This window comes from Protopterus annectens, chromosome 2.part2 (assembly GCF_019279795.1).
Source record: "Protopterus annectens isolate FY-2018-M chromosome 2.part2, PAN1.0, whole genome shotgun sequence".
Taxonomy (NCBI): Eukaryota; Metazoa; Chordata; order Ceratodontiformes; family Protopteridae; genus Protopterus; species Protopterus annectens.
In genome coordinates, this window is record NC_056730.1 from 918,118,744 (window position 1) to 918,143,347 (window position 24,604).

A 24,604-nucleotide genomic window follows, 5' to 3' on the forward strand; every position below is an offset into this window, starting at 1 on the left:
GTAGCCGGGGTTGGGGTGGTGGAGTGACCTGGACAAAGTAGTTGATTTAAGCCTGTCCAGAACTTTTGAGGGTTGTTGTGGTGTTTTTGTAGGACATTTTGGTAGAAACTTTTTTTATCCAGTAAAATAGATTTTTTTGTATCATTCCTGAGTTGACGATATTTTAGATGGTCAAGTGGGGCTTTGGTTGTTCTCCAGCTGGCCCAGGCTCTGTTTCTAGTTTTGATTTTAGCTTTGGTATCTTTTGTGAGCCATGGTGCTGTATTTGATTTAGTTTTTATTGTATGTGCTGGAACATGGGAATTAAGGATACTTAGCAATTTAGTGTAATAGTGATCTATGGCCTCCTCTAATGTTAGATTTTTGAGTTTTGACCAGTCAACTGCTTTAATTCATTTTGGAATATAGCAGCATCAAAGTTTTTCCTGTTTCTAAATGTTTTATATTTGGGCTGGTGAGGGTTTCCTGCTTTATGTTTTATGATATAGGTTAGACAATGGTCGCTGAGGTCATCAGGGAGAGTACCAGCTGTGTACAGTTGGAGTTGATTATTAACTAGAATCCAGTCTAGGATACTTTCCTTGTTGGTTGATTTGTTTATCCTAGTGGGAGAGGTTATGGTCTGTTTAAACCCAGATAAGTTTATATGAGTGAGGGGGAGTCAGAGGAGCAGGGGTGCCAGTCAGTGTTAAAATCACCAAGAACTATGGTTTATTGGGGATAGGTAGTGGATAAACAGTAAAGGAGATCTTATAGGGTATTTAGGTTGTTACCTGGTGGAATGTATGCACAGATAATGTTCAAGTGGTTGTTTTGGTTTTGGTTAATCTGTAGCTTGGTTATGAGGAGTTCTGCGTTATTGAATTGGGGAGGGTGAATGGCGTCTCTATTAATGGTTAGAGTATTTTTTTGTAAAGGACTGCTATCTCACCTCCTTTCCTTGTAGCATGGACTAACCAGTGAATATTGTATCCTGGAGGTAGTATCTCATTGTCAGTAGTACTGGGTTTTAGCCGGGTTTCCGTAAGACACATAATGTCTGGGGACTGGGTTGCTAGGAGGGCGTGTAGGTTGGGAATCTTATTGTTAATACTTCTAATATTTAGGTAAAATGCTAAGAGGGAACTAGTGGGAGTATTCATGGGTAGCTTGACTGTGGGGGTTGTGTTAGTGGAGTGGAGGTTATTGGGTGTGGGTGGGCCAGGGTTGGGATGAATGTCTCCATGTGCTATAAGGTTATAGTGACAGGATATTCCTTGCTTTATTAGTTTGTTTATAAGCTTTATATAGTCTTTGTCTTTAGGATTATGTTTTGTGGCTGTACAGGGGTGGTATTTTATAAAGGGGGTATATTCGGTGTGCTGGGGACGGTAAAGGGTTTGGTGTTATGTGTGAAGTCATGGGTGTCTGTTTGACCATTTGGGTAGTGAATACCATGGTCAAGTGTTTGTTCGTAGGCAGTGAGATGGTAAAATAGAAACAGTATAGGCATTTAGGTAATTAGTGTTTTTTTGCTTGTTTGCATTTTGATAGGGGGTGGGCCAAATTTAATGGCTGACTGTGCTAACAGGGTGTGGAAGAATGAGAGAGAAGGAAATGGGTTAAGGGGCAGGGTTGCTCAATGATGTGTGAGTTGCTGATTGGTACTTAGCAGGAGGGGAGTGGCAAAGTCTGATTTAAATTTAGCACTAGTGGGGAAGGTGGAATTTGGGGGCAGGGAGGGGAGCGGAGTGAGCCGAGTGCGGCGAGCAGAGCGGGGCTAACACTAACTCTGAGACTTATCTTGGGCTTTTGGTTTGGTTTGTATGATTATATGTAAGCAATGCTTTTGGCTGTACTTTAATTTGTTTTATTCTTTTTTAATTTTACACCAATTTTCAGGCTAATTTTAATTGGATCCTAGGGGTAAACTAGCAAATGTAGTCAATAAGTAGGGAGCGAAATTACTTTACCAAATTAAAAAGTAAATGCTTGGGACTGGAACACTCTTTGAGTGTAAGGCTGATTCAAAGTAGTATAGCCCAGTCTAGTGGCAATTGGCTAGATTCCTTCACTGTTGCTGTGCATAAACCATTAAGCCTCCACAGTTTACAAAAACTAAATTGTAGTTCACCTATTACAATTGAAAAGCTGGAGGGAGTCAGGTTCTTGCTTCCCAGAGGTTTTACTTAGTTAAGATAGCCAGCTTGAGTGGAAAAGGTAGAAATTGCTTTATGCAGTGAATCCCAGGTTGGGGGGGGGGGGTGTTACTCAGGTAAGAAACCCGTGCAAATTGAAAATTAAAGGTAAATAAGGCAGAATTAGTGCAACGGTTACAAGAATGTGAAGTGGAGAACATGCAAGGAATAGAGCTGGAGAGTAAAATTAATTATATTGCATACATTATAATTAAAATTAATTATAGTGCATACAGTATCAGCTCTGTAAAACTACAGACTAACATCAGTAACATACAGCCTCTAAGTTCAGTAATAAGGAATAGAGCTGGAGAGTAAAATTAATTATATTGCATACATTATAATTAAAATTAATTATAGTGCATACAGTATCAGCTCTGTAAAACTACAGACTAACATCAGTAACATACAGCCTCTAAGTTCAGTAATAACAGCTGTATACTTCAGTTTATACACACAGGATATAATGCACAAAGTAAAGTATGGCTGTTTTAGGACAATGATTCTAGAACTATGTTATTCAGTATGAACTAACAGTAACATGAACTCCGATTATAAAGTCCAGCCTGTAAGTCTTCTAAGTACAGTAGCATGCCATAAGAATGCTTACAAATGTAATTAGAGCATGAATGACCTCTGCAAAACAGCAGGATGCCTGTCAGATATTCAACAATTAAAGTTCTACCTTCATAAAACAAGATAAAAAAACAAGCAGTTTGTAAGTTAGAATATTAGCTAGCTCTCAAAACATGTAGGAGTTCTGAGTAGCAGTTACAGCTTAGCACCATCAAGTACCTCAGTAGTTAACAGTAATAACCAAATAAATCAGTAGCTAACAGTAATAAGAGGACAGTAATGCAAAGTAATTTACTTGCTGTGCAGGCACAACGAACAGAGGGGTAGGGAAGGTTCAACAGCTACAGGATGAAATGAATGTGAGTCCAGTAGTAGAGAGTTTGATTAAAGATGGCACCCTAGGAGGGGGCTGACTAATGAAGATAATCAGGGGGTGGGGGTGGGAGTGGCAGATAGGGAGAATGGAGAAGAGAGCAATCAGGACAGGATTAACCAGGAACTTATGGATCCCTCCCCCACAGGGAGAAGGGCTGAAAAACTATCAGTGTAAGGTGAGGACTGACTCTCAGAGTTACCTTGGGCTTTTGGTTTGGTTTGTATGATTGTATGAAAGCAATGTTTTTGGTTGTACTTTAATTTGTTTTATTCTTTTTTAATTAATTAAAGCTATTCAAGATATCCAAAGCATACAAAGTGTTTGCAAGTTTTTGCAGTTTTACAGCACCGTTATTTTGTAAAACACAGCCATTTAAAAACATATTTCACAAAGTACAGTATATCAAAGAGTTTATTGTGCATTTGAATGTTATTACAAGTACCTGGTGTGTGTGTGCATGTCTTACAATTACAAGGGCCATATTTGCAGTGTGTTTAAAAGCATACTTTGTTGGCATGGCCAAAGGATTTCGAAAACCTGGTCCACTTGTATTTGATAATAATATTGCAGAGAACTGGAGACTGTTTGAGCAAGAGTACAATATTTTCATACAGGCTGCATCTTCTGATAAAGATGCACATACAAAAGCATTTATTATGCTTAATTTAGCTGATTCAGAAACCATAGAAAGAGAGGGTTCATTTGTGTATGCAATGCTGTGTTTGCAGGAGAGGGGGAAAACCATCATATAGTGGTACTGGCTGAATCAAGGGAAGACCCCTAGTGCTTAAAACATAAATTTAGAGAAATGAGTAACTCCCAAATTAATATTACAATGAAAAGGCACTTATTTTATACAAAGGATCAAAAGCATGGTGAAACTTTTGCAGCATATATAACTGACACAGCTAAAATATGCAGATTTGGTGATTTAAGGGATGAGTTGATAAAAGACAGACTTGTTTGTGGTATTAAAGATGATGCTATTAGAAAGATTTTTTTTCATGACAGTGATTTAACTTTGAATAAGGCCATTGAGATTTGTCAAATCTATGAGCTCACAGAAAAACACACAGATATGCTTACAAATGAGAAATGCATGTGTCCGGTATCTTTTAAAGCTAATGTTGATAGTATGCAGCATGTGGCTAAAATAAACTAGCCCAAGCACATGGCAGCAACTGTGAGTCCTGTTACAGTCCCTGTTAAACCCAGTAGCCCTCTAACAAATTGCAGAGCATGCACAGTTTCAGTGAAACACAAGGGTGAGTCAGCAAACTCAAAGCATGTGCCCTCAGCAAGCATCATAGTCAACTGTCATAATTGTGGTGGCAATCATTTGTCTGAAGAGAAAAGTGCTTAGCTTTTGGTCAGCAATGCCACATATGTAAAAAATGGAATAATTTTCAAAGATCTTATAAATCAAAAGATGCACATTCTTTCATTAAAAGAGAACATTCAAAGAGACAAGTTGATTAATTATAAAGCTGAGACCCTATTTTTATGTTGATGGTGTGGCTGTGCTTAATGAAACAGTCAATGCAATAGATTTATGGGCAAAGAATGAAGTATTTTGTACTGTTCAGATAAATGGAAGGCCCATAGAGCTCAAAGTTGACACAGGTTCAAAGTGCAATGTTATGTCAGGAGAAACATTTGCTAGAGTATGTGCTGGTGAGAAGCTCGATTTGGCAGTGTGCAAAGCTTTTTGCTTATGGTGATGAAGAAATACAAACTGAAGGTTCATTAGTGCCTTCATGTTAGTCTGCTGGGAACAGCTATGACTTACAATTTTACATAGTCAAAAAAACACATACAGTCATTATTAGGCCTCAGAGACAGTTTGAAAATGGGACTACTTTCATTAAATAGAGAAGTCCACCATATAAGCTTGAAAGACCACTGTTCTGATTTCCCCCAGTCTATTTTCTCTACCTATGCTGATCTTTTCAAAGACATACTAGGCTAACTCCCAGTTCTGTTCTCCATGAAGTTAGACCCTGAAGTCAGCCCAGTTGTCAGACCAGACCAAAAAGTTCAAGTAGCTATGCAGAACAGAGTCAAGGCCGAGTTAGACAAAATGTTGCAGCAAGGTGTGATTTGTCCAGTTGACAAACCAACTGAATGGGTATCTTCCATGGTAGTAGCTCAAAAGAAAAGGTCAGATGATATCAGAATATGTATTGATCCAAGAGATTTGAACAAAGCACTGAAAATACCTCATCATCCAATGTGAAAAGTCAAAGAAGTCACTGTTCTTATGCCAAATGCCACTGTGTTTCTGTTTTGTCTGTGAATAGTTCATTTTGGCAAATTTTGTTTGACCAAAAACCCTCATTGCTAATTACTTTCAGTACTCCTTTTGGCAGGAGCAGATTTTTGAAAATGCCCTTTGGGATAAATTCTGCCATTGAAGTCCTCCAGCGGGCCATGGAACAATTTTTTTCTGGTTATCCATGTGCTATTATAGTAGATGATATTCGAGTAGGAGGTAATGGTGAAGTTGACCATGAAAGAAACCTTGAGAAAGTTCTGAAAAGAGCACTTAAGTGAATCTTAAGCTGAATCCTCAGAAGTGCAAGTTCAGGCTATGAGAAGTTACTTATCTTGGTCATTTGTTTACCAGTTCAGGGTTATGACCATATCCTTCCAAGCAAACAGCAATTCTTGAGATGCCAGGTCCAGACAATGTTCAAGCCTTACATTTTCTTGGCATGGTTAACTATCTAGGCAAGTCCATTCCAGACTTGAGCCAACTATTATACATGTTATGCAGGAAAAGATGTGTACAACTGTAATTACTGCACCACTCAAAGAGTTGACACCCAAAGATGTATCATGATGCTGGTCACAACAACACCAAAGAGCATTTGACATCCTGAAACAGAATTGCCAGTCCAGCAACTCTCAGATACTATGATGTTCACAAACCAGTTACTCTTTCTTGTGATGCTTCAAAGTTTGGTCTTGGTGCAGTCATTCTTCAAAAGGGTAGACCAGTAGCCTATATGTCTAAAACTCTAACCCAAACCAAGCTGCAGTGTGCACAGATTGAGAAAGAGCTCTTGGCAATTTTGTTTGCATGTTCAAAGTTCCATGATTATATTTATGGCCGCCCAATTCAAATCATAACCGACCACCAGCCTCTAGTCACTATTTTGAGAAAGCCTATTCATACAGCTCCTGCCAGATTGCTACACATGATGTTGAAATTGCAAAAGTATAATTTCAATCTTGTCTACACAAAAGGCAAACTTCTTTATCTTGCAGATACTTTATCCAGATCACCCAGAAATACCACTGAACAGCATGAAAATGAGAAACTTGATTTTGAAGTCATGGAAGTGAGACATTTTTCTTCCATGTGTCTTGATGAGCTTAGAAGTCACACAGTTTCAGATCCAGTTCTTCAGAAGCTCAACCATTTTATCAGTTGAGGATGGCCGTCATAGCAATCTTGTCTACCAGTAGACCTACAAACATATTTTCCAAACACAGATGAGATTTTGTTGACAATGGTATCATCATGAAAGGTCCAAAAGTGATTGTTCCAAACTCCTTACATCTTGCATCATGGCAACCAAGGAACTAATTCTACCAAAAGAAGTGTGAGAGGACTAGTACTTTGGCCTTCTATGTCAAGGATATTGAGAGTACTTTCATCTTGTTCAGTATGTACTGTAATAGTACTAAGCCACAGCAACAGAAAGAACCACTTCAGCTAAACCAGATTCCTGAACTACCTTGGTGGACAGTAGCTACAGACATTTTTGAATGGAATGGTCAACATTACTTGGTGTTAGTAGACTCTTATTCAAATTGGTTCAAGATTGACCTACTTTCTAATCTAGCATTTAGTACTGTCATTACTAAACTGGCATAGCCCATGGTTGTCCACACAAAGTTATTTCTGACAATGGTACACAGTTTACAAGCCAGCAGTTCAAGAGATTTGCTGAAGAATGGGACTTTATTCATGTTACAAGTAGCGCTGTGTACCCACAGTCAAATGGTTTAGCAGAACTTGCAGTTCAAAGTGCGAAACAGTTGTTAGAGAAGTTGAAATTTGACAATAGTGATATTTTCCTAAATCTCCTGAATCTCGGAAATATTCCTAGTGATAAACATCTTGGTTCACCATCACAAAGGCTTTTGTCGAGACAAGCCTTTTTAGATGTTATTTTATTGTAGGCAATTCACTAAAGATGGAGGATGTAGATCAATATGTATGTATACCTTTAAGAAGCTTTCCATGGGCTTGCAGATGTGTATAAATACTGAGCATGTGTCAGCCAGACTATCATTTTGTAGAGAGCTGTTGAGATGAAAGCATGCATGTATGTAATGGTCTGTCAGTTAATCAGTAAGTTTATATTTTGTGTTGCTGCTATCCACCCGAATGTGTTTCTATATAATAAGGCATAGAAACAAACTACTCTGCCTGTTTGTCTTGAATCATAACATAGGACGAGCTACAAAAGTGAAAGTGGATGTGGTAATATGTGTTTGTTGGGCTTGGGATTAGATATTCAGGAATCCTTGGTTAGAAATGCTGTCAGTGGCGGCTGGTGACTTCAAGTCACAGGGGCTGATAAGTGTAGAAAAAATATTTCAATGCATTGGCTGCATGACAGCTTACTTAATATCTAGATGGAAACAAAAACCAGAAGCACTCAACTCAAACCACTTCTCCTTGCACTGCAGTTCTATTATAATATATTCAGTACATGCATATCTATAAAATAAGAGTTGAACTGTATTGCAGTTTTATTTTGTATTTTACAGCACAAACATTAAGTCATCTGTTAAACAAAGCAATGCAGTCTTCACAATGAAAACTTAGCATTAAAACTTCTCTGCCCTTGAAACTCTGACATTTGTTGAACATGTTTGGAAAACACCCACAAAAAAAATACATTTTGCCAGTGGCAGATAAAAATTTTTTTTTGGGTTGGAATATAAGGCCCTGCATATGCAACATATGACATGTACATGCTCTTTGATACTTTCCTCTCTTACTTAAAATATATTTCCTTTTAACATAACATACACTTGTTAGAGGTGTTTTAGTTTTTTTTTAACATTTTTATTTTAAGCAATGAAACAAAACATATGCACCCATAATGTAAAAAACAAAAACCAAGAATTAATTTCATAAAAAGAATCAACCAGACTCAAGAGTCCACCATTATTAGTATATACACACGAACACAATCCTCCACCATTATAAAATAAATATCTTCTACGTCCACCATTATCAGTAAATATGCACAATATGCAGTGCACCTTTATCAGTAAATATGTGCATGCACAATTCTACAGTGCACCTTTATCAGTAAACTATGCACCCAACAGTCCATATTCAGTGAATTCAGTTCTGCCATAGCTGTCAACCTAAAAACACAAAGTCATCTCAAGCCAATAATAAACATGGGGAATACATTCCAAAAATAGGGACAAATTTAAAATATTCATCTTATAAATTTAGAAAAAAAAAGTAAAAAGGTTATATGTACTATGAAGAACATAAAGTTTGAAAGAGAAAATGCATAATTTTTTACTGTTTACAGAACAAAACACAAAAACTTGCAAGGCCTTGAGTTAATACTGCAGACACATCTACACAAAATGTACGCAACAGGCATTATAGAGCAAACACACAACAAGACACTTGAGAGACACAGAAGCAACAGAAGCCACCCAACCAGAAAAACCAGAGTAAAAAACCTAACTGTACCACTGCAATACAACTACACCAAGTCATCAAATTCTTGAATTAAACATTCAAGAAGAAGGATTAATACAGACACATCTTTGTAAAATGGCAGGCACCAGAGCAAATCCACACAAACACAGGAGAGGATGCAGCTGGTCAACAGAAGCCACCCCAACAAAACAAAAACCAGAAAACATAGAGGGTTAATACTGCAATACATACCACTGCCACCATCAAATCCACAAGAGCAAATCCACACAAACACAAAGAGAGGAAAATGATGCAACACAGAAGCCACCCTCACCCAGAACAAAACAATTTTCAGAGCGGAGATTGTGGGGCACTGCTACTCACTGTGCACCACAATGGCAGGAGAGCAAAATCCAAAAACACCAAAAGCAATGGTCAGATGCTGAGCAAATGCATTTTACTCTTTGTAAAATGGCAGGGCACCAGAGCAAAATCACAACAACAGGGAGAGATGCAGAGACTCACACAGAAGCCACCCCAACCAGAATCAAACAAACCAAAAAACTGTGAACAGCAAACAAAACTACCTACCACTGCACCATCAAATAGGAATTAAACATTTAGAAACCAAAAGTCTTGTAAAATGGCAGGGCACCAGAGCAATCCACACACACACACAGGAGAGATGCAGACTCCACACAAAGCCACCCCCCAACCAGAATCAAACACCAGAAAACTTATAGCTGTGAGGCAACAATACTACCACTGCACCATCAAATCTGCAAGTAATTAAACATTCAGAAACTGAGAAGAGGAATTAAATGCGGTCAAATTACTGGCCACAGAGCAAAACATTTTCAGCAAGACAAGGGATTAATACTTTGTAAAATGGCAGGGCACCAGAGCAAATCCACACAAACACAGGAGAAGATGCAGACTCCACAGAGAAGAAGCCCCCCCCATCAGAATCAAACCAGAAAACCTATAGCTGTGCAACAATACCACCACCATCAAATCTATCAAATCTTCAAAGGAATTAAACATTTAGAAAACTGAGTCTGAAAAATCAAATGTGGTCAAATTTAAACGCGGACAGAACAAAACAATTTCAGCTGCAGACACTTTTTAAAAAATGGCAGGGCACTTAAGGAAAAATCCACAAACACAGGAGGAGATGCAGACTCTCCACAGCCACCCCAACAAAGAATCAAACCAGAAACTTATAGCTGTGAGAGGCAGCAACACTACCACTGCACCATCAAATCTACAACAAATTAAACATTTAGAGAAATACAAGTCTGAAATTCAAATGCCGGTCAATTTTACTGCGGACAGAACAAAAACAATTTTCCAGCAGGGCATGGCTAGCATACTAGAGGTACATCTTTATAAAATGGGCACCAGCCAGCTAACACACAAAACAAACACAGGAGGACACAGACAGCACACACACACACCAACCAGCTACCAGACCCAAAACCTAACACTTATAGCACCAAATACTACCACTTAGCACTGAAATCTGCAATCTAAACTTTTGCAAAACATTAAAGAAGTCTGAAATTCCGAATTCAAATAATTTTCACAGTTGGCTAACACACACACGTTAAAAGCACCACAAAGCACCTAGCACAATTAACACACACTTCACATAACGCTTCAAGTTAATAACACCAGCTAACACACACACACCAGTTGAGCACCAAACACTTCACACAAACACTCAGCCAAAAAGCACCAACACTTCTGTTACCTATACCACACAACTAACAGCAAAGACCCAGCCAGACCCAAATCTGCAAACCAGTAAAAAGCTTAGAAGCCACAAGTCTCCATCCCTAGCTGGTGTGTTATTGGGAGAGGGGTTTGAGTTGAATTTCTGACAAGGATGTAAGATTTCTTTAATGGATGTCCAGATTTTTTTAAGGTTGTGTTTAGTATTATTCTTAAAGTTATTATAGTATTTTTTATCTGCTTTTACTTGCTTTTTGGTATGATTGCAAAGCATTCTGAAGTTTTTCTTTATCCTGCATTAGCATTCTAATCTTTTTGGATAGCCAAATCACATTATATGTTTTCAGTCTCTTCCTTCTGGATGGTGCAAGGCTATTTAAGATATTTAGAAAAGTTGTATTGAATTCAATTACAACTTTGTCTAAAGGAGAATTTTTAGGAAGTTCCAGTTAGTAGATGATAGTGTGGTTTAAACTTGGAAAGGTTATGTGTTGTTTTATAAATATGCTGTTTAACTGGATGTGTGAGATGTCTAGTCATATAGACTGGGAGGTGGTCACTGAGACAGTCAGACATTGCACCTGTGGTGGTGGTGTATTTGCTAGGGTCTGATACTAGCTCCAGTCTCATAGGGAATTTGGTGTCTTGCTATAATTGTGGGGCTACTAATTAGTTGTGTGAAACCAGAGAAGATCATGCTAAATGTGGGGGAGTTAGAGTTTATGTTCAACCAGTTGAGATTCACTTCACCTATTATTTCTTGTTGAAATGTTATGGATATCCAGTGTAGGATATCTTCCAGTGTAGCTTTATTGTCCCCAGGAGGGATATAAAAGACAGTAATACATATCTGTTTATTTTAAGGAAAGCAATAAGAAGCTCTGCTGAACTCAATTTTTTGGAAGTGGGTTTCTGTAAGAGGTAATGTGGTAGGCACTGGGAAATAGTAAAGCAATAGCCAGTCTCATGTTAAGTATGGCTAGACCTTTATGTGATCTTGGAACATTAGCCTGCTACTTTCCTATAAACCTATGAAACTGTGAAGTCCAAATGTATATTAGGTACAGCTACAGTGTAACTGAATGGCATCACAGATGTAACAGTACATCACATCAGTATTACCAATTGATATTTTTCATGAACACATATGCATGCATGTCAGGGTTTCATGGCAGTATAATATTTTCCCTGGCAATGTCAGGGGGACAGTGGTTGTGTGTCTCTTGTCTTGAGGTGTGTGATGTACTTATTGAGAGTGCTCCATTTATTGTTTTGTAAGTGAATAATATCACACTGACAGCTTCCACACTCGTTGACACTAGACTTTGTACTGCTGTACTTTCTGTGCACATGGGCATAACTGATGCATTGGCATCAGTCTCACATACTGCTGTACCATTCATTATAACACATGACGTCTTAATTCGCAACATGCACATACCTCCACACTGTATATAAAGACCTTGGTAAATGTCCTCTCCAGAGAGAATGTCATTGATGTCTGTATCACAACCATTCATCTCCATTGACATGTAACCCTGTGTGGCAGTCATATGTATACTATCATGTGTAATAATATAAATATACTTGTGCAGGAGGTGTAAACAGCAGTATGTACTGTGCTATCTGCATATGTGCTTAATGTTATGCTACTGATGACATATCCTATCTTTGGTACAGTGCATATTTTACATGCCCTCTTCCTCTTTCTTCCTTCTTGTAATTCATTTCTGTGGCCATTTTAATCAGCACACGTTACCTGCCAAATGTATTTATGTTTCAATGTATTTGCCCTTGTTCACTCCACCATCTATTATTTCAGTTTGCAAATTATTATTGCAGTGTATGTTGTGCACTTTTCCATAAGGTGTTAATATTGCAATTATTGCAGTATTTTCACAGCTGCCAGTCATTGTGGCTGTCTGCAAAATTTCGCAGACCAGGTTTGCCAATAAGCAAACTTGTGTGAATCTTCTTTCTAGATCATGCTGCCCTGCATGGTTTTCTAGCCAACAACACATTTTCTGGCCACAAAATATCACTTATATTCATGTAAGCATGATGTGTGGCAGGCATATGCAATTAGCACTGTTGCTCATCGTGCTAACACATAAACTCTGTGTAGGCTTTGTGTGATTCCTACACAGAGTTTATTGAATCCCTGGGAGAGTTTTATAGGTAGAATGCTAACTACAGAATTATTCAGATAAATTTTTAAACAAAGAACTATGCAGACTGAATTCTACAGCTGCAGCTGTAAACACACTGCATTTTACAGACAGAATTTTAACTACAGAATTCAACAGATACAATTGGAGACATTTTATTCTGATGATGAAAGTGTTAATACATAGTATATTGTTCTACTGATCGAATTCTGCTTCTAAGGATGGATTTCTTAACATAATATTCTACATAATGAATTGCGAATACAGAATTCTACAGAGAATTCTAAACATGGTCTACATATAGCAATCTAAACATAGAATTCCAAGCATGGAATTGCCATGTAAGAATTCTACATATAGAATTAAAACACAAAATTCTGCAGAGAACACTCAAAGCACATATATGTTTGTTGACATTCTACAACTTGTTTCCTAAGTACTGAATTCTATAGACAGAATTTTACACATAGGATTCCAGAGTTAGAACTCTTAACAGAATTCTGTAGAAGGAGTTCCAACAGACTTTCACAGAGATATAAACACAGACTTCAAAAGATCTAATTCTGCAAATACAGTTCTGCAGCTACAATTCAGCACACAATTGTGTAGCCAGATTACTAATCACAGTATTTTGCTGATGAGATTGTAAAAACAGAATTATACACATTGAACTCTAAATACACAGTTCTACAGCTAGAATTGTTAGGTTGAGAGCACTATAGCTAGAATATTGAACACAGAATTCCACATATAAGATCAGCAGTTAGACTTCTAAACACAGAATTCTGCAGATATAAATTGAAATATAAAATTCTACAGATGGAATTCCTAATCAGAACATTGTACAGATTCTTCTTCTTCCGGCTTTTCCCAGTTAGGGGCACTACAGCGGAACTCTGGTCCACTAATTATTGGCGGTAGATTTTTATGGTGCCGAGGTGCCAGCTCGATGCTCAACCTTCAATGAAGGTATGCCCATTCACGCATGTCTTTTGAACACCACTCGACCGTGGGGAGGACATGCAGACTCCACACAGAAGGCGCTCCAGCCGAAAATCGAATGGATGAACCCCTTACTCGAGGCAACACTACCATTGCAAGAACATTGTACAGATAGATTTCCTAAAACAAAATTCTTTAGATATAATTCCAAGCATATATTTTTTACAAATGCATTTCTAAGGGAGACTTCCACAGGTAGACATCCAAACACAAAATGCAAAGACATAGTTCTACAGATGCAATTGTAAAGACCTCTAAGTCTTCAAATAGAGTCAAAAACACAGTGGTCTACAGATACAATTCTGAAATGTGGATTCTATAGCAAATGACCTATACACAAATTCTGCTGTATGAATTCTAAACACAGACTGCTATATGCAGGGTAATAAACAAGGAATTCTACAAATAAAAGTCTTCTGATGAAAGACTACAATTAGCATTCTAAACACTGAACTCATCCAATAGATTTATATGTCTAGGATTTCAAAATAGAATTTAGAAGACAAGAATTGCAAATGCATAATTCTACAAATAAAATTCTAAAGCTTTCCACAAATGCATATTAACCTATTATTCTTCAAACCTGGAAGTCAGCAGGTAGAATTCTCTAATTAGAGTTTTATAGGTAGAAGTTTATAAACTGGATTCTTAAATAAGATTCTACAAATAGAATTCTAAAGATATAATTCTGCACTTAAGCTCCAAATTTTTCAGATATAAATTTAAATTCAGAATTCTTCAGATGGTATACAACTAGAGTTTACATTCTGTGGAAGGAATTATAAGTGTATGATTCTGCAAGTAAAATTCTAAATAAAGAATTTTATAGGTAAAATTCTAACATGAATATTATATTTTATAGAATTTTTAACACAAATTTTTACAGATGGAATTCTATAGAATTAATTCTAAAAACTGAATTATACCGATAGAATTATACAGTCAGATCTATATGAATACAGCTCTATCTCCACAGAATTCTACCAAATGAATACTAAACCACCAATCCAATTAAATAAATAAATAAATAAACATAGACATTTATAGATAATACTTTTCAGATAGAATTCTGAATGCAAAAATCTAGAGGCAGAATTACTAATGCTGAATTCAACAACTACACTATCTCAGAATGCTACACCTACAGCAACATTCTATAGCTTGACTAACAAGAGTTTTACAGCTAGACGTTTATATGAGGAATTCTACAGACTGAATTCTATAACCATGATCAAACCATTACCATCTGCTTGTTTAATACTCTAAGTCTGGTTAAAAATGGTTGCTGAAACTTAAGTTAATTTCCCCTGGATATAACAATTTTAAATATAGACACTGTACAAGGGAATAGCAGGTGCAGCCAGTATCCATCTGTGTGTGTGTGTGTGTGTGTGTGTGTGTGTGTGTGTGTGTGTGTGTGTGTGTGTGTGTGTGTGTCCATGGGTACTATTTTTTTTCTTTCCCATGCCTTGGTATATAGAAGCTGCCTTACTGTATCCAACCAGTAGCCACTCACAGCCAGTCTTCATTACTGTTCCATACTCTCTCTACCATATGTAATTCATTGGGCAAAATACTGCTTAAGCAAAAGTTCACAGGAAATCAAGGCATGAAGAGGGTTACCTGTATATACAAAAATGTTATTAGTGGTACCCAGAGTGTTCTAATCTAGGTCACTTCATTTTTGGCTATTTTTCTGAGGCATAAATGTGAGAATGCCCTATGAATTACTAAATATGCTAACAGCTGTAGACTGGAAATATAATTAGCACTATAAAGTGTAGTAATGTTGCCCAAGATGATCTGCAATAATATGCACCTGATGCAGTAATGACAACATCTTTAATGTCAAAGTCTAACACCATGAGACATGGCAAAAAAGACATAAAATATGAATTCAAAATACATGGTCCAGTCATAAAAAAATGACACATTACTATGGTATGCAGCAATTTAACATTTATCTCAAAGAATAAGAATAAATGTGAAAATTACTGATTCTAATGATTTAGTACTTCCAAAATATAAAGAATAGTACATTACAAATGTAAATGTATAAATGGTGATATCTCAAAAGTTGAGTGAATATGTATAATCAATTGAAACATAATGCAACTTTTCTAAAAAGTACTGTTGTGGCAACAGAATATAGTACACAATGAAGCTGAAACTAAACTTTGACCAGTGTGTATACACCAAAGTTAGGAAAACATATTATGTAGCCTATCTAATTCTAAAGGACATGTGTAGAGACTCCAGAAGCATCAATGTACATTGTTATATCTTGTGACATATCATTGAAAGTGATATTGCATTTTTTAGATTTAAAAACGAGCCACCTAAAACAACTTAAAAGTGTAGAACACTTTAGTGCTCATGTATTTACTGTTAATAAATTCAATCTCTGATACTCCTAGGGTGCTTTAAAAGAGTTTGCCAAAATGAATTGAGTATTGATATACACATTTGCCAAAGCCATTGATGAAGTGCATCCATAAGTGTCTGTAGACTTTAAGCTTTTCTAACATCAAATGACACATTATTCCACAGTTCACCAGTTTTGCCAAGAAAGAGTCCTGGCTATAAATAAAATAGGGTTAAATGACTTAATCATTTCAGAAAGTCTTCATGAGTCTTTGTTTCTTAAAGTTTAATAAGAGCAGATGTCTCCGTTATATATTGTATATAGGTTCATAGGTTCATAGATTAGTACTAGGCTAACTGTCCTTGTCGGCCATTTTAAGCCTGGAGCTTAAAATGTATAAACATATATAAAATGTATGTAACATATTATATTCTGATTAATTAAGATTATCTCTGTTTTATCATAGTTTAACTTCAACCTACAAATATTTTCAAAAAGTTATAGTGAATTATATATTAGATTTATTAAATGATTAATGGTTATTTATTTATTGGCATTGGTTTACCGGGATAGTCCACTGAGCCAATAAGATCCCATTTTCAGTGGTGGCCCAGGGAGAAATGCTCCACAAAAACAAAATCATAGACATAGAACAGGATTAGCATTTTTAAATTTCCACAGAAATACATGGGCATGGAGAAGTAATTAATAATTAGTTAAAGTAAAGGTAAAACAAGATTTGGTGAATAGTCACATTTGAAACAAACATAATACAAAGTGAGACAAGTCATATGTAAAAAAGGTTAATGTTGTATGACCCTTCTACCATAAAACAGTAGGTTATTCAAGTCAAGTTCTATAAGGCAGTGGATTGGTGCAAGTGCAGATCCAGATAGAGGGGAAGTAGTCTTTAAAGAACTTTTCAACGATGCAAGGCTTTAATTAGATCTAATTGCTAATGGTAGAGCATTCTGCGCTTTGGCTACTGAACAAGTATAAAGAAACTGGCTGGCAGGTAGGTTAGGCTTGTGTACCTGTAAAAGGTGTTGATTTTCAGATGCAAGAGGCCTTTTGGATAGATAGTTGCTAAATAATAAGGTGAGGGCAGGACAAATATTTGTAAATTAATTTATGTGCAGTTTTTAGTTGCAGGTAGGAAAGATAGTGTGAGAGTTCAAGATACATAAGGGAGTGTAAAGGTGTACAGTGATGTGTAGACGGTTTAACATTTGTAGAAAAGTTGGCAACTTTGATATAACACATTTCAAGCTTAGTTTTTAGGGAGGATTGTAAGTTAGTAAGTAATGAGGCACCACAGAGGAGAGAGGGAATTAGATGAGTGGTAGCTAGGGTTTTTTTACTGGAGGGGCTAAGAAAGTGTTTGTGAATGTAAAGAATGCCTAGCATTGGGTGTGTTTGTTAACATTTTGCTGTACATGCACATCAGATTTTAGCTGTTCATCTATAATTACACCCAGTAGGTTAGAATAAGTAACTTCAATTATTGGTTTGGTGTAAGCCAGAATAGTTAAGTGGGCCTTATCTATGAGGGGTTTTTTTTGGGGGGAGTAAATAGAAATAGTTTGGTTTTATTTGGATCAAGTGACAGATGATTGTTGCTGAGCCATGTCTCTATGGAGATAAAGGCCAACTGACTGATATTTTACAGGTCAGACATGGAATCAGCAGAGCAGATAATAGTAGAGTCATCAGTGTATTGTATTAGAGAGGACTGACTGAATGACAACTGGAGACTATTAATAAAGATGCTGAAGAGGAGGAGTCCTAATATAGAGCCTTGAGGGATACCAGTAGGTTTGTTGAGGAATGAAGAGGGAGTTCTTCCATTTGACTGCCTGTTGTCTGTTTGATGGATAACCTGAGAACCAGTTAAGAGAGGGAGGGGGACACCAATTTTAGAGAGATGATTTAAAAGTAGTGGGTGAGAGACTTATCAAAAGCCATTGATAAGTCTAGAAATAGGGAAGAAACTATTTTGCTTGAGTCTCAGGATTTGTTGATTATGTCCATGAAAGATGTCAGGGCAGTCATAATATTATTAACTGGTCTAAAATCATGTTGCCTGGGAGATAAAAACTGGTTATTAAAGAGAAAGTTTAGAAGTTGTACATGAATGCATTTCTCAAGGAGCTTGGCTATTTGTGATGAAATTTTATATGGATGGGGACATGAGTTGCTGTTAGTGCCCAGATTATGAGAGACATTATGGATGTCCAGAAGTTTTTGGAGTCCTGCTTATGATTAGTTTGAAGCATTAGATAATAGTCTTTTTTATCTTTAATTACTTGCCTTTTTATTTTGGTGCAAAGCTGTTTGGATTTCAAGAGGTCTGGAGGATTTTTATCTTTTAACCATAGTTTCCAGATTTTGTCTCTGTTTAGCATTAGTTCTTTTGTTGATTTAGTTAGCCATGGGGTATGGTTAGATTTGATACTTTTTACTCGAGGGGGTTCAAGGCTGTTTAGGGTTTATAGAAATATTGTGTTAAAGTAATTCACCACAACATCTATGGGTACAGTTTTTAGGATGCTCCAGTTCATGTTTTTCAATAGATTTGTGAATGTCTGAGTTTTGAAGTTAGACAGATTACATATTTGTTTATAGTGATGTTCCTTTTGGAAGAAGGGAGCTGTTTTAAGAACAAATGCAGGGAAATGTTCACTATGTGTATTTGAGAGTATACCGACTGATGAGATTTTACTTGGATCAGAATCCAGTATCCAGGCAAGGATGTCTTTCAGAATAGGTATATTATTGTCAGGGGGTATATGTAGAACTATGATACCTAAACTTTTGGATTTATTTAATTTTAGTAAAGAGGTGCGAATTTCAGAGTTAGAGAACTGTGGAATAGTATTAGTGTACGGGGTTACATTATAGGTGCTAAGAAAAAGGAGAGCAATACCACCTCCTTTCTTGCAAAACCTGTCAGACCTTATAGTGTTAAAGCCGGGGGGAGGAATTCAGAGTCTTTTACATTAGGTTTGTGCCAGGTCTCGGTGGCAGTGATGATGTTTGGTTGATCGAGTGCTATCCAAGCATGAAGGTCAGTAATTTTATTATGAATGCTTTGGAAGTTTAGTGTAACAATATTAAAGGATTTACAGGAATTATAGGTGTTTTATTTAACAGATAGGTTAGTGGAAGTAGGTACTGGATTAGGGTGGATATTACCACATAGGTGTTAGGTGTGTAATAGAAAATCTGGGTGAGTAATAGTATGTTAGCTGGTTTATTTTTAATCCATTGAGGTGATTCTGTTGGTAGAGGATATTGTGTCTTACCGGAAGAATTTTAAATTTGGAGAAAAGCAGTGTATTTATTTGAAAGATGCTAAGGGATATATCTGGGTAGCTGTCAGATGGGTATGATAGGAAAGATGTGACAGATGTAGGTTTGGAGGGAAGGGAGATAGAGTTTAGTGCTGTGAGATTTAGTATTAAAAAGAAAAACAGGGTGAAATGAGAAAGAAGCAATAAATGTATGCTGGTTTGACACATTTTGGGAAGATGATAAGATCTGACAGCAGTAAGAAATTAGGCTGTCAAATGAAGGGAAGTAGAAGCTAGAGTGCAGGGGAATATAGTAGAAAAGGTAAGGGAAAATGTGATTAAAAACGATGAAGTAAGTCAAATGTGACTGAGAAATGCAACTGGTTAGGAGACCTTAAAAAGGAGAGGATGAATGCATAAGAGGAAAGCAGAAAGAGTTGGAAGAAGTGAAGTAAAGGGTGAATTAACACTTGAAGATACATAGTTTTGGAAGTGCTCTGACTGAGTTACTGCTAGACTGTGGAAAGGAACAAGAGGGTAATGGTGATGGGAGTAAAAGTAGGCAGTATATGTTTAAAGGGAAATAGAGATAGGAAAGGTTGTGCATTGAGGTAATTATCTAGACTGAGATTGGTCAATCTGGAGAAGTGGGTGAAGTTATGAAATTTAAGTTTAGGAGTGGTGGGGTGGGGGTGGGGTGGGTGAGAAATGGGAGTAGGGTAGGGAAATGGAGTGGACTTTCAGGTGTGCCGGTATTTTGAAAGAAGAGAAATCTTCCAGCACTATTCCTGATAAACGTTTTCGTATTTAAGTATTCCTAGAATGGTTTCTGTTATAGAAAAATTCTAATTGTTTTTATAACAACACCCTTATTGGTTTCTGCTAAAGAAAAGGTATTTTATAAACAAAAAACAAGTTATAAGGGGGGGTTCTCTAGCTGTATAAGCAACACAGAGCAGGTAGTACTTTAAATGAAAAAATGAGTGAAATTATAACACATAATGCTTTTCTAAAAAAAGTCCAGCTGAAGTAACATTTAGTACCCCTGCTTTATTGTGTTGCAAGTCTGCAGGCTATACAAGTGATAGTTCTTAATTTTTTTCATGGGAAGAAAGCATTGTTCCCTAGGGTTGCTGCTTGGCCAAAGTGGAGAATAGAGCCGTGGCTTGTAGGATGAAGAGGTCAGAAGTCTGTAATTAATGTTATTTTATTATTTATTTATTTAACATTTGTTTACCGGGAAGTCTGACTTGGAACAAATTTTCAGTGGAGGCCCAGGGAGAAATGCTCCAGACACATGTCTTTAAAAATGTGGGAGGAAACTGGAGCACCCAGAGGAAACCCACATGAACAAAGGGAGAACATTCAGACTCTGCACAGAAGGCACTAAAGCAAAGAATTGAACATGACAACCTCTTGCTGTGAGGAGACAATGCTACCACTGCATCACTGCACCATCCATTATGCTAGAAAAATCCACTTGTGTAGAAATGGGTAAAATTGACCCTACTTTATTATGTTGCAAGCCTGTAGGCTATGCAGTTGGTAGTTATTACATTTTTCACGGGAAAAAAGCATTGTCCCTTCGGTTTACAGCTTGGCCAAGGTGGAGAATAGAGCTGTGCTGTGTAGGATGAAGAGGTAAGAAGTTCATGATTAATTATTTAGAAAAGTCCACTTGTGTAGAAATGGGCAGAATTGACCCTACTTTTATTGTGTTGCTAGTCTGTGGGCTATGCCATTGGTAGTTCTTAAATTTTTCACAGAAACAAAGCAGTGTTCCCTAGGGTTGCTGCTTGGCCAAGGAGGAGAATCTAACTGTGCTATGTAGCATGAGGAGGTCAAGAGTTCATAATTATCGAAAAGTCCACTTGTGTAGAAATGAGCAAATTTGAATTTAATTTGCCAACACAGAAACATGTATATCCTCATTTTCTGTGTGATGCATGCAGCTAGGGGAAGTTGGAGAGGGAGGTCTGTTTAGCTGGGGGCTAATTAGAATAAGGCATGATAATATTGCCTGCTTTTAAGAGAATATCATCTACAAAAATATTGTAAGTTATAACCATCTGTGATGTTAATCGCTCTAATTTTTTTTTTTGTTTAGACTAATGTGGCTTGTAAACACTAATATAGCAATAGTATGTAACAACAGAGCTAAAGAACAAATATTTATTTGTGGGGTTTACTGTGGTGGTGGTGCTGCGGTAGTGTTGTCGCCTCACAGTTAGACGTTGCCTGTTTGATTCTCAGAGTGTCTTCTGTCTAGCGACATGCGTGAATGGGTGTTCCTTTGTTGAAGGTTGTGCTTTTGGCCCGGCAAGCCAGTACGTAAAAATCTACTGCCAATCATTAGCAGACCGGAGTTCCGCTGTGGCGACCCCTTACCGGGAAAAGCCGAAAGACACAAACATTGGTGAACATACAAAACCTCTTATTTTAATTAAAGAATGACTCTTTATTTGTTTTAACAATTCTATAAACTTGTCAAGAAAATCAGATGTTTTAACATTTTATCAAATTAGATGCTTTGTCCAGCCTAAGCTAATGCTAGCTAATTAATGATTATTAAAGTCAGTATAATCTATTACTGCTATGATTTCTTTCATATTACATATGTTTTATGGTTTATTTTAAACCAAGTTTGACAGCCCTCTACTAGGCATGAAAGAATAGTTTTATTCTATTTCATAAAATAGAAATAAATATTTTATAAACTGTCTTGAGTAATGAACAGAGCCTAGACAATATGTAGGATACATTGTCTTTTATTGTTTTAATATTGGTGGGATTAATGAATATTTCCATGACGAGGCTGGAATTATCATGTTCTAATAAAGATTTACTTTAAATAAGAGCACTGCTTCATAAGGCAAAAATATATACACTTTCAGAATTACAGCATACAATTCAGGGTATGTTTTTTTTTTTTTATTTTAAGTAATATCAGTTTTAATAAGATTTTCATGGCTGTTGAAGCAAATTTTGTTTTATATGTTTGTTAACAAAACCAATATGTTCCTCAGTTTCCCCAAACTGCTCTCTTAAATTCATTGTAATATTTTTAAAAGTTAAGAGAGTTCCTTTTGTCTGCAGTTTTGTTATTAGTTCCCAGAATATTAACATTTTAATGAGGTGGCTTTGATTTAATTTTTGATGTGTCTGTTAAGCTAGAAAGACTTTTGGTGTTACTGCATATGTCTATAGTCTTACCTTTTGTAAAGCGGCAGCCACTTAACTATTTTATGATTTAAAAATTCTGGATATTCCTTGTTTATTGAGTCAACCAATTTTATACCATCTTTATTTATTTTTTGTACTTTTAATCTCATTTTACATGATTCCTCTTATATACAATTCTTTATTCCATTCTTTTGTGCATTTTGTACACCAGGATTTACTTTAACAAATAAAAGTTTTTTAATGAATCCCATAATGTTCTGCCATGAACACCACCATTATTATTCATTGTCACATATTCTTTTATTTCCTTATATAACCAACTATTACAATCTTTTTCTTTGTTTGTTTAATTATATAAGTGGTATTATGGTAACTAAAGAAATTGCCCTCATATTTATAACTTATTTAGGGAGAAGGTTCTGAGTGGCCTGGTGATATCACAAATAACCTGGCAGTTGTTGTAAAGGCCAATATTGTTAAGAGTATCAGATGTTAATGAGCTACTTCCTTACTTATAAGGTTTGATTCCCTCATCTACCATTTGCTTTGTGTTTAACAGTGTGATTTTGAGAAAATAACTTAACCCGATATTGCTCACAGGCAGAATTTCAAAAAGTTCCAGGTCTATCACTGTTCTACCCTGGTTAACAAATACAAAATAAAGGGTCTGAGACTGAAATAGGTGCATTTGGATGAGGGTTCAATCCCAGTTACCACATTGAATAAATAAATATAACTATATAAATAAATACATAAAAAGACATTAAACATATATCATTGTTGTCTGATATGGGCCATGAAGTCACTTTTTGTTCTATCTCATATTATTAGAGATATATATTATGCATATTATACAAAGTCCCCCTAAAATGACATCAATTACTCATAAAGCTAGCTAGTTTTGCATGCCTATGTTGCACTGCTCATGGCAATGGCAAGATACACTCAACATCAGAAACATACTGGAGAGCTCAGTTATATCTCTCTTCATATATTCCAAGGAGGAAAGACTAAGGTTGTTCACTCACATATAACCAATGACCAGGTTGTTTGCATATTTATGAAAAAGGGCTCTTTGTGTCCTGGTGATATCATGAAGCTGAGCAGCTGAGACACAACTTACCATCACTTTATCTTTACTCAGCCTAGTGAGTGATGAATCAGTATGTCTTACGACAGAGTCACCTATGACTAGCATGGCGTCATATATGGTAGAACACTCAGGAAATCTTTAGGGGATACAGATAATTCTACAGGACAGCTTGGAGTGTTGTTTCTTTATCAGTTAGAGGTGTTGTGAGTATAATGTATGAGCTATGATTACTACTCAGGTTTGAGTATTTTATTTCTTTTCTTTTGGTTTTATGAAATCTGCTTGTTCTCATATTTTTGTTCTATGTGAGAGGTAGACACTTAAATTATATAGGCTGCATTATTCATATGTATTTTATTGGTTACATTGTCTTGAGTGATAGTTTAATACTCATTGAAATTCTAGACCTTTGTCTTTCTCTGAAAAGATTTGAAGCCTGCATAAACTAAAGCAGAGCTGGTGATTCCTTGCTGGACGAAGACACCTATATATTTTTGTCTGTCACTGACAGAGCTGCTTTCTGATACCTGCTCCATTTTGTTTTCTGTTTTAAGACATCTGCTTGGCTGCTGTTTTGTTCCATGTGGGAGGTTAACCCTTAAAGTATGTAGGCTGTACACTTCACAATTTTCCCATTGGTTAAATTGTCTCTTGAGTGATACTTAAATATTCAGTGAAATTCTGGGCCCTTGTCTTTGTCTGAAAATATTTGACACCTGCATAAACTAAAGCACTGCTGGTGATTCCCTGCTGGGTGAGGAAAACAATATTTTTTGTCTGTGACAACTGCTTTCTGATACCTGCTCCATTTTGTTTTCTGTTTTAAGAAATCTGCTTTCCTGGTATCTTTGTTCTATGTGAGAGGTGAATACTTAAATTATCTAGGCTGCACATTTCACTTTTTTCTATTGGCTAAAGGGTCTCTTGAGTGATACTTAAATACTCAGTGAA